This window comes from Bos indicus, chromosome 4 (assembly GCF_029378745.1).
Source record: "Bos indicus isolate NIAB-ARS_2022 breed Sahiwal x Tharparkar chromosome 4, NIAB-ARS_B.indTharparkar_mat_pri_1.0, whole genome shotgun sequence".
In the NCBI taxonomy this organism is placed as follows: Eukaryota; Metazoa; Chordata; class Mammalia; order Artiodactyla; family Bovidae; genus Bos; species Bos indicus.
In genome coordinates this window covers 76271507-76281242 of record NC_091763.1, presented here as the reverse complement: position 1 = coordinate 76281242, position 9736 = coordinate 76271507, and positions in this window count along the sequence as shown.

Sequence of the window (9736 nt, the reverse complement as noted above, 5' to 3'; positions counted from 1 at the left end):
TGTAAGAGGAGCGGTCAGGCTCCTGGGGGAACAGCACTAGGCTGCTGTGTGAACAGACCCCGGCGAAGCCCCGGGGCGGGGTCTATTACAAGGCTCCTGCTGGAGTGTTTCAGAGAGATTGAGAGGGCCTTACCAAGTGGGACGACTGGGCAGTGGGAAGAGCTGTGAAATCCATGGCAGGCCCACAGCATGGGACCAGAGCGGGAGCTGAGTTTGGAGCCTTTTGTGGAGAAGGACACCTTGCAGAAGTGAGGAAGAGAAAATCCCAGGCGTGGGCAGGTGGGCAGCTTCTGGGACCCCATCTCACCTCTGAAGAGAAGGGGGAAGCCCTACTGGGGATGCAGAGCTCTTAGTGTTGGCACCAGTCCTGATGCTGGGTGAGGAGCATAGATCTCCTCTAAGTGGCTGTAGGGTAAGATGTCTGGGGACAGAAGGGTCCACTCCTGAGGTTGCGGCTTCCTCAGTGAGCACTGCTGTCGGGTCAGGGGACTCACACACTCTAGACTCAACCTCTAGCTTGAAGAGGATCCAAAATGCTAAAGGTCACCTTGATAAGGGGTGAAGATAAAAATGGTTCAATGGGGAATACATTTTGTGGATCAGAAATAGAACATTAAAAAAATTTTTTTTTAAATGATGTAAATCACTGGAAAAGACCCTGATGCTGGGAGAGATTGAAGACAGGATGAAAAGGGGATGACAGAGAATGAGATGGTTGGATGGCATCACTGACTTGATGGATATGAGTTTGAGTAAGCTCTGGGAGTTGGTGATGGACAGGGAAGCCTGGTGAGCTGCAGTTCATGGGGTCACAAAGAGTGGGGCAAGACTGACAGACTGAGCTGAACTGTTTGAGCTGAGTATATAATGCAAATGAGTAAAAACATTAGGAATATGTTAGATAATAATCAACTTTTAAGACATATAGAAAAAAGGCAGGAGAGTAATCAACTAACTTTTCTTTTGGAATTAACACATTTATGTTCATTTACATATAGTTTCATTGTCTGTACAATGTTTTCTTAAGCATTCTCATTTGATCAACATGATAGCCCTATTAAATGAGTGTTCTTTCTCTTATTTAAATGAGGGGAAAAACTACAAAGGGCAAGACCTTTGCTGCGGGTCCTCCAGCTTGGGAGAGGCCAGCCTGGGAGCTGAATCCACAGACTCCAATTTCAATTCTAATTTGTGCTGAGTTCACTGTACAGTTGCCTGGTTCAGCAAGTAAAAGCACAGGATGCCCAGTTTAATTTGATTTCTAATTGCCTATATATTGAGAAAAAAGAAAATATTGCATGGAGATACTCATAAATAAATGATGTCTCCACCTACTCCTTATTTCATTATCTCCTGACTCTATATTAGTAAGAAGATATGTTTAATGTCAGCACTATGAGTTGATCTATTGAGCATGTACTGGCAGAAAGTTGGCATCTTTGAGAGCTGTCTAGCTAATCTGAGTTCTGGAGGTGCGTCATACCACCTTCTCTGGTAGAAGTCCTTTTTCATTTTTCAGGATTCTGTAACATCTGTTGTTCAATGACTTTTAAAAATGTTCTCTCTCTCACACACACACAAATACACACTTTCTTGAAAGATCATCTCTGTCAATTTTTATTCCTTTCCTCTTCAACACTGTACAAGATGTTTTGACTTGCCCCAATGCAGTAAGAGTTTTTAGTAACATCTGTGTAAAAGAATTCTTAAAGGAATGAAATCCATTTGAAATGCAGTTAGGACAAGGACCATAATAAAGTACTCACTTCAACTCAGAATATCTTTTTTCTGTTTATAAGCAATTTTGTCACTTTGAATAAAAGCCTTGGCCCTTAAAGGGATGTGTTCTTTGTTCAATTATTTCTTTAATGCATTTAACAGGTCCCCTTTAAGTATAATAATGTTATTTATCTTTTGATTTGCATAATCCTATTGGAGGAGACTGGTTCCAAATAGGAAAAGGAGTACATCAAGGCTGTATATTGAGACCCTGCTTATTTAACTTATATGCAGAGTACATCATAAGAAGTTCTGGGCTGGAGGAATTACAAGCTGGAATCAAGACTGCTGGGAGAAATATCAATAACCTCAGATATGCAGATGATACCACCCTTATGGCAGAAAGTGAAGAAGAACTAAAGAGCCTCTTGATGAAAATGAAAGAGGAGAGTGAAAAAGTTGGCTTAAAGCTCAACATTCAGAAAAGTAAGATCATGGCATCTGGTCCCATCACTTCATGGCAAATAGATGGGGAAACAGTGGAAACAGTGGCTGACTTTACCTTTCTGGGCTCCAAAATCACTGCAGATGGTGATTGCAGCCATGAAATAAAAAGACGCTTACTCCTTGGAAAGAAAGTTATGACCAACCTAGACAGCATATTAAAAAGCACAGACATTACTTTGCCAAAAAAGGTCTGTCTAGTCAAGGCTATGGTTTTTCCAGTGGTTATGTATGGATGAGAGTTGGACTGTAAAGAAAGCTGAGCACTGAAGAATTGATGCTTTTGAACTGTGGTGCTGGAGAAGACTCTTGAGAGTTCCTTGGACTGCAAGGAGATCCAACCAGTCCATCCTAAAGGAGATCAGTCCTGGGTGTTCATTGGAAGGACTGATGTTGAAGCTGAAACTCCAGTACTTTGGCCATCTGATGTGAAGAGCTGACTCATTTGAAAAGACCCTGATGCTGGAAAAGATTGAAGGCAGGCGGAGAAGGGGATGACAGAGGATGAGATGGTTGGATGGCATCACCGACTCAATGGACATGGGTTTGGGTGGACCCTGGGTGATGGTGATGGACAGGGAGGCCTGGCGTGCTGCGATTCATGGGGTCACGGAGAATTGGAGATGACTGAACAACTGAACTGAACTGATTGAAGGAGAGATCCTGAAAACTATAAATAAGAAACAGGAAGACTTCACTCAATGAATTGTTTAAAAAGTGAACATGAATTTTGGGACTTTTATTCAGAATTAAAGGATTAATTCATTGTTTAAAATAAAATGAAGATTCTCTCAAGGGCATTTGTTAAAGAGAGCCGAGTGGTTTTTAAACGTGAGTGAACCGAACACTAAATGCCAACAAAATCACCCAAGTTCTCTAATTGCCCAGTTTGAACCCTATAAATGCTGAAGTTAGAGAACCATTCTATGACGCTGACATCAACAGGAAAACATCCGGTGTTGACTGAGCAGCACTAAGCAGAGTCTGGGAAGCACAGTCTGCATCTTCCTTGGAATTGTTCAGGCCTTGCTTCGACTTTGAATGAACATTGCATCTCTGTTCACTTCTGTCCACCAAATATGCATTTGTATCATCTCCAAATCAATACATTTTTTCCCCTCCATTAACTCCTGACTTAACAAGAGAATTTCTGCAAAAATTCTTATTCTATCTGAAGTTTCATTTGGAGGAGGTTTTACTCAGAATTGCTTCATAAGCAAAGTGTTGGCATTAGAAAAGCTGTTTCACAAGCAAAGAGAAATTTTTTCCTGCATTGTGATTTTTTTTGGCTATGCTTTTAAAAAGGCGACGTGTTGAGATCCTTAATAATCTGTCATGGTAAATGGAGGGATTACATTTCTAATTACTGCAGTCTATTCCAGCCTGCAGTTTTCCACTGTCTACTCTAGAGGAGAAGCTTGGTTCTGAAAGCTATCTGGGCAGCTCTTGCTGACGTTGAACTGACATACAGAAAGCACTGCATACTGTGGTGTTTGATTTTAGCCAGCTTGATGGGGCCTTCTTTTTCAGTGCTGTTATTTGGTGGTTGCAATCAATGTTTTAACTTCCTGCATTCCATGATACATGGAGAGTAGAGGAGAACTAATTTGTGAGCTGGAGGTATGTTTTAATTTTCATAGCTTGGTTGTTGGAACTTGTGAGTTCTATCCTGGCCTCAATGAGCTGTGACACACAGCTATTACCTACTGCCCTGAGCCATCCGTGTGTTACCCACAGGCTAGCTGGCAGGTGCTTGGGCTGTCACTGCTTCTTTCCATGCACCTCTTCAGGGACAAATTCCAGGAAAGATATACTATCTGAGCAAATTAGAGAAGCTATCACTGCTCACAGCGTAGCTTCGCTGGGAGGATCAAGGTTCCTCCCAGAGATCAAAAATACCTGCCGTGGATTCTACATGTGTCATCAGAATCCTCCTCAGAAGGTGAATAGTGAGTCATGGTGATGTGCTGGGTTTCATATGATTAGAGATTCATGCAAGTGCTGTCTGTTAGAGATGAAAGGGACCCTGAGGGCATCTAATTTAACCCTTTTCAGAGGGAAGAGCCTTTTCAAGGTGGGCAGATACTTATTCAGAACCATTGGCTTGGCTACACTGTGCTCTGCACAGCTCTAGGAGGTGCCAAAATCTAGTCCAAATCTAGCTCCCAACCTTTGAAAGTGCTGTGTGCCCTTTATAAGGAGGTGCCTGGTGTAGATGGTTGGATTTATAAAACAGGTATGCACTTGGTTCATGAGCCAGCCTCGATGCTGAGGTAGAGACAAAGCCAACAGGAAGGGCAGAGGAGCATCCCAGAGCAGAGTTGCATGGTAACTGTCTGTAGGGCTCTAATCAAACATTGTCCTGTTTCTTCTGGGCTGTGAGAAGTCAGCTCAGACTGTAAAGGTAGGTCACCCACACAGCGTGGTTGCTGTCTCCACTTTAGGGGTCTGAAGGAATGTTAATTTCTTCCAGCTTCATAGTAAATATGTACCACAAGACCCTTTAAGAATGGAGAGGACATTTTCTGGAAGATTGTATTATTAACACCACAGGATTTATTTTGTTTTGTTATTTGCCTCTCAATAAGTAGAGAATTACTGCGGTAAATAAATATTCTGGTAGTTGAGGAAGGCAGCTTGGGTCTGGAAAGAAAACTGGATTGCTTTGGCCACAGAAATGGGCAATTGGGAAACCTCCTCCCATGGGGGCCTTTCAAGCAACACACCAGGGGCAGAGACATGCAGGCTTCTCACAGAGAGAGGAAAAGCTCTCAGAACAATAAATCCATCTACCAAAGGGCCTCGCAAGGAGTGAAGTTCCTGTCACATCAGCCTGGCTTTTGTTTTTTTTTTTTTTTTTTTTGTAGTCCACGTCATATTCGCTGCCTGGAACATGATTCTTTCTAGTTTTACTGTTCTGACTTCCTCTTTCCCAGATGCTTCTGTTTAAAGCTGTCCCAACAAGTTGGCTCCCCAGCAGCTGACAGACAGTCACATTACTTACCACTATTGGACATATGTGTATCTGTGCATTGTCAAGTGAAACAAAATGTAGAAGAAGACATTTTTTATTTCTTAGAGATAAAAGCAGAAAAGAGAATATGTTTGTGCACAAGAGGGAGGAGCTATGGATGGAGTAAAGTAAGCTAGGAGGGTACCTGTGTACTTGAGGGAGCCAATGAATGCCACTAATGAAATTCTTAAAGAGATGGGAATACCAGACCACCTGACCTGCGTCTTGAGAAATCTGTATGCAGGTCAGGAAGCAACAGTTAGAACTGGACATGGAACAACAGACAGGTTCCAAATAGGGAGAGGAGTATGTCAATGATGTATATTGTCACTGTGCTTATTTAACTTATATGCAGAGTACATCATGAGAAATGCCGGGCTGGATGAAGCACAAGCTGGAATCAAGATTGCTGGGAGAAATATCAATAACCTCAGATATGTGGATGACACTACCCTATGGCAGAAAGTGAAGAGGAACTAAAGAGCCTTTTGATGAAAGTGAAAGAGGAGAGTGAAAAAGTTGGCTTAAAACTCAACATTCAGAAAATGAAGATCATGGCATCTGGTCCCATCACCTCATGGCAAATAGATGGGGAAATAAGGGAAACAGTGAGAGACTTGTTTGGGGGGGGCTCCAAAATCACTGCAGATGGTGCCTGCAGCATGAAATTAAAAGACACTTGCTCCTTGGAAGGAAAGTTATGACCATCTAGACAGCATATTAAAAAGCACAGACATTACTTTGCCAAAAAAGGTCAATCTAGTCAAAACTATGGTTTTTCCAGTAGTCATGTATGGATGTGAGAGTTGGACTATAAAGAAAGCTGAGCACTGAAGAATTGATGCTTTTGAACTGTGGTGCTGGAGAAGACTCTTGAGAGTCTCTTGTACTGCAAGGAGATCCAACCAGTCCATCCTAAAGGAAATCAGTCTTGGATGTTCATTGGAAGGACTGATGCTGAAGCTGAAACTCCAATACTTTGGTCACCTGATGCAAAGAACTGACTCATTTGAATGATGCTGGGAAAGATTGAAAGCGGGAGGAGAAGTGGACGACAGAGGATGAGATCATTGGATGGCATTACAGACTCAGTGGACATGAGTTAGTGTTAACTCCAGGAGTTGGTGGTAGACAGGGAGGCCTGGTGTGCTGCAGTCCATGGGGTCACAAAGAGTTGGACACAACTGAGTGGAACTGAACTGAACTAAATGAATGCCACTTCCCTGTATCTCAATGTCTTGATGTGTCTTTGGCAGATGTAGGGGGTCTTATGCTGGCTAGAGTCTCCCACCATGTTGAGGGTACAACCCTTCAATGCCAAAGGCAGTGCATGAAGGAGAGCCATGTGATAACATGATATGTAAGGTCCTATGAAAAAACATTGAGAAAAGCTGCCTATAACTAAGGAGCAGCTATTCTAAAAGGCAATGAAAATCTGTATGACATCACAAAAGGACAAATGCTGACATTCAACAGCTATAAGATTGTGAAATAGTAGTGTCTTATGTTTATTGAACAATGTTGTCTCATTTTTATATCTCCCCAGAGAACTGAACAGGATGAGAAACACTCCATGAGGAAATATTCCCAAGGAGATTGTGGTGTACTATTTGCAACAATATTACATTTGACCTATGATATATATGACAAGGGAGCTTCCCTGGTGGTCATGTGGTAAAGAATCTGCCTACAATGCAGGAGACCTGGGTTTGATGCCCCCCGATCCCACCATGCGCCACCCCCGTCCCCCAGCCCTCTGCCCCAATCATCATCCGTGTCTTTTACTTCTGAAAGTACATCAAGGCATCTCTGGAGTTTTGTTGTTTTCCCTAAGTGTAATTTTAGCCCACTTTCAAGAAGTTGTATTAACATTTTGAAGGCACTTTGAGTGTTGTTATAAAGTCTGAAATATCTATCCTTCAGCTACTAGAATCTGATAGTCATGTCACTTGCCACATGCAGTTATAGCCTAAAGCTTCTTGAGGAGGTAGGATCTGTAGGATCTTGAAAGGATGTGAAATGGGATCTGTGGAAGACATCTCAGGCAGGGAGGCAGTAGGTAGGAGGAGACAGCAAATCATTCCATGAGGGCAAAATGCAGGAAGGGGAGAGGCAAGTTAGGTCACCTCTCTCACTTGGAAGGACCTTGAACCTTGTTTATACAGGGATTTGTGCTTTGACCTGATATGTAAGTCAGGAAGATTACTCTGAGTATTCCTGCAGAGCTGAATGGAGGTAGGATCATCAAGAGAAGTAAACCTAGGTGGATGGTGGCAGTAATAATCTTGACAGAGAGAATGAAGACCCAGAGGGAGACTCCAAAGGAGGGGATGAGTGGACAGAAGAAGGGAGGCTTGGGTTTGTAGGCATAGTAACAAGGGAACAGGTTGGATCTCTGTAGTGAGGGGAGAAAGGGATCAGTGATGTATTTTTCAAAATACTGTGGAGTATTTCCCAAGGAGAAAGGCTGAGAGCTGGAAGACCAGGGGTAGCAGGCACAGGCTAGGGCTGTGGTGGATGTGCCAGGCTTGCCAATCATTTGAGGGAAGAGGACCCCAGGGTGGGTACCTTAGGATACAGGTGTATTGGGGTTTGAGGGCCATTAGTAGATGGTAATTAAAGCTGTGAATCTGGATGAGCTTGGCCAGGAAGAGCATGCTGAGAGTAAATGAAAAGGGTATGAGGATTGAATTGGGTGAGTTCACATGTCCAACAAAAGCTATGACAATCTTAGCATATTAAAAATCAGAGACATCACTTTGCTAACAAAGGTCTGAATAGTCAAGGCTATGGTTTTTCCAACTGTTGTGTACGGATGTAAGAGTTGGTCTATAAAAAAGGCTGAGCGATGAAGAATTGATGCTTTTGAATTGTGATGCTGGAGACTCTTGAGAGTCCCTTGGACAACAGAGATCAAACCAGTCAATCATAAAGAAAATCAACCCTAAATAATATTCATTGGAAGGACTGATTCTGAAGCTGAAGCTCCAATACTTTGGCCACCTGATGTGAAGAGCCATTGGAAAAGACCCTGATACTTGGAAAGATTGAGGGCAAAATAAGAAGAGGGCGGCAGAGGATGAGATTGTTAGATAGCATCACTGTCTCAGTGGACATGAGTTTGAGCAAACTCGGGTAAAGAGTGAAGGACATGGAAGGCTGGTGTGCTGCAGTTCATGGGGTCACAAAAAGTCAGACACAGCTTAGCAACTGAACAACAATAACACGTGTCCAACGAAGGGGCAACAAAGGAACTGACCTAGTGAGTCTGGAGGGAAATGTGTTGTTGGAAAGGAGGGTTTTGGGAAGCAAGGTGTGGTCAGTAGGACCAATGAAAGCCACACACATTAGGGGAGGGGAAGGGGTGAGGAGAGCACATTCTTAGGTCAGGGCTGCACCTGGCAGTTCCACAGGAGGGCTGCCTGGTGGAGGAAAGTTCCCAAAGAGGGGAAGCAGCATCACTGGCCTCGCTGCATGCTGCTGCAGCCGCATGGTCAGCAGCCCTCAAAGAGTACCTGGTGCTGCTCTTCCTGGCTGATGTGGATTTGGGGAAATGTCTTTTTGTCACTTCCTCCCTCAATTCCTGCTGCAGGAAACCTTGTCCTCCTGCGTGAGTGAGTTCAAAGATGGGAAAAAAGAGTTTTCCAATATGTTTGGCAAGGAAGGGACACCATAGTGAGGGGAGAGCCCTGGGCAGGAGGAAGATGAGTGGGCCTTGTGTCTGGTTCTCAGAGCCCCTAGGAAGCAGTTATAAAACTCAGGTGTCTTAACATCAATGTCATCTTTTGAGGACTCAGAAACAACTGAGGAACCCAGACTGTTCTTCCCTCACTTGTGAAGGAATGAGGTCAGAGGAGAGCTGAATGCCTGGCCGGCTCCCCTTCCTGCTCTGGGTCTTTTGCTGGTGTTGTTGTCGGGTGGGAACAAGGGGCTTCCTGAGAGGTGCTGCCTTTCCCCGAGGATGTATGGAGCTGGGGTTTTGTGTGCACACATGCTTGTGCTCTGACACACAATCCCTGGCACAGGGTTGCCATGCTGTCCTGTGAACCAGTGGGATGGCCCACATGTGTGGTTTGCTGGTTAGCTCCAGGCTATGTCTTGTTTTGTTCAAGGTGCCTTGATGTGCAAGGAGGCCAGGCTTTTGCCTCAGGTGCTACCCTGAGCCTGATGCTTGGACCTAGGGACATAAGTTCTGGGGATGAGGGGACACTAAGGGTAGAGAACTGGGGAGTGTTTTTTCCTTTATGCCTTGGGAAACCATTCATTGTCAAATTCAGAGTGAAAACTGTAGGTGATGTAAGTACATAGCTTATTTCTGTGCTACTGTGTTTGTTTATTTATTATGATTAAAATTTAATTTTTACCTTTAGGACTTCACACTTTTAGGGCAATTCTAGGGTCACAGCAATACTGAGTAGAAGGTACAGAGATTTCCCATACACCCCAGGGTCCATGCGGAGCTTTCCTCACTCTCAACATCCACCAGAGTAGACATGTGTT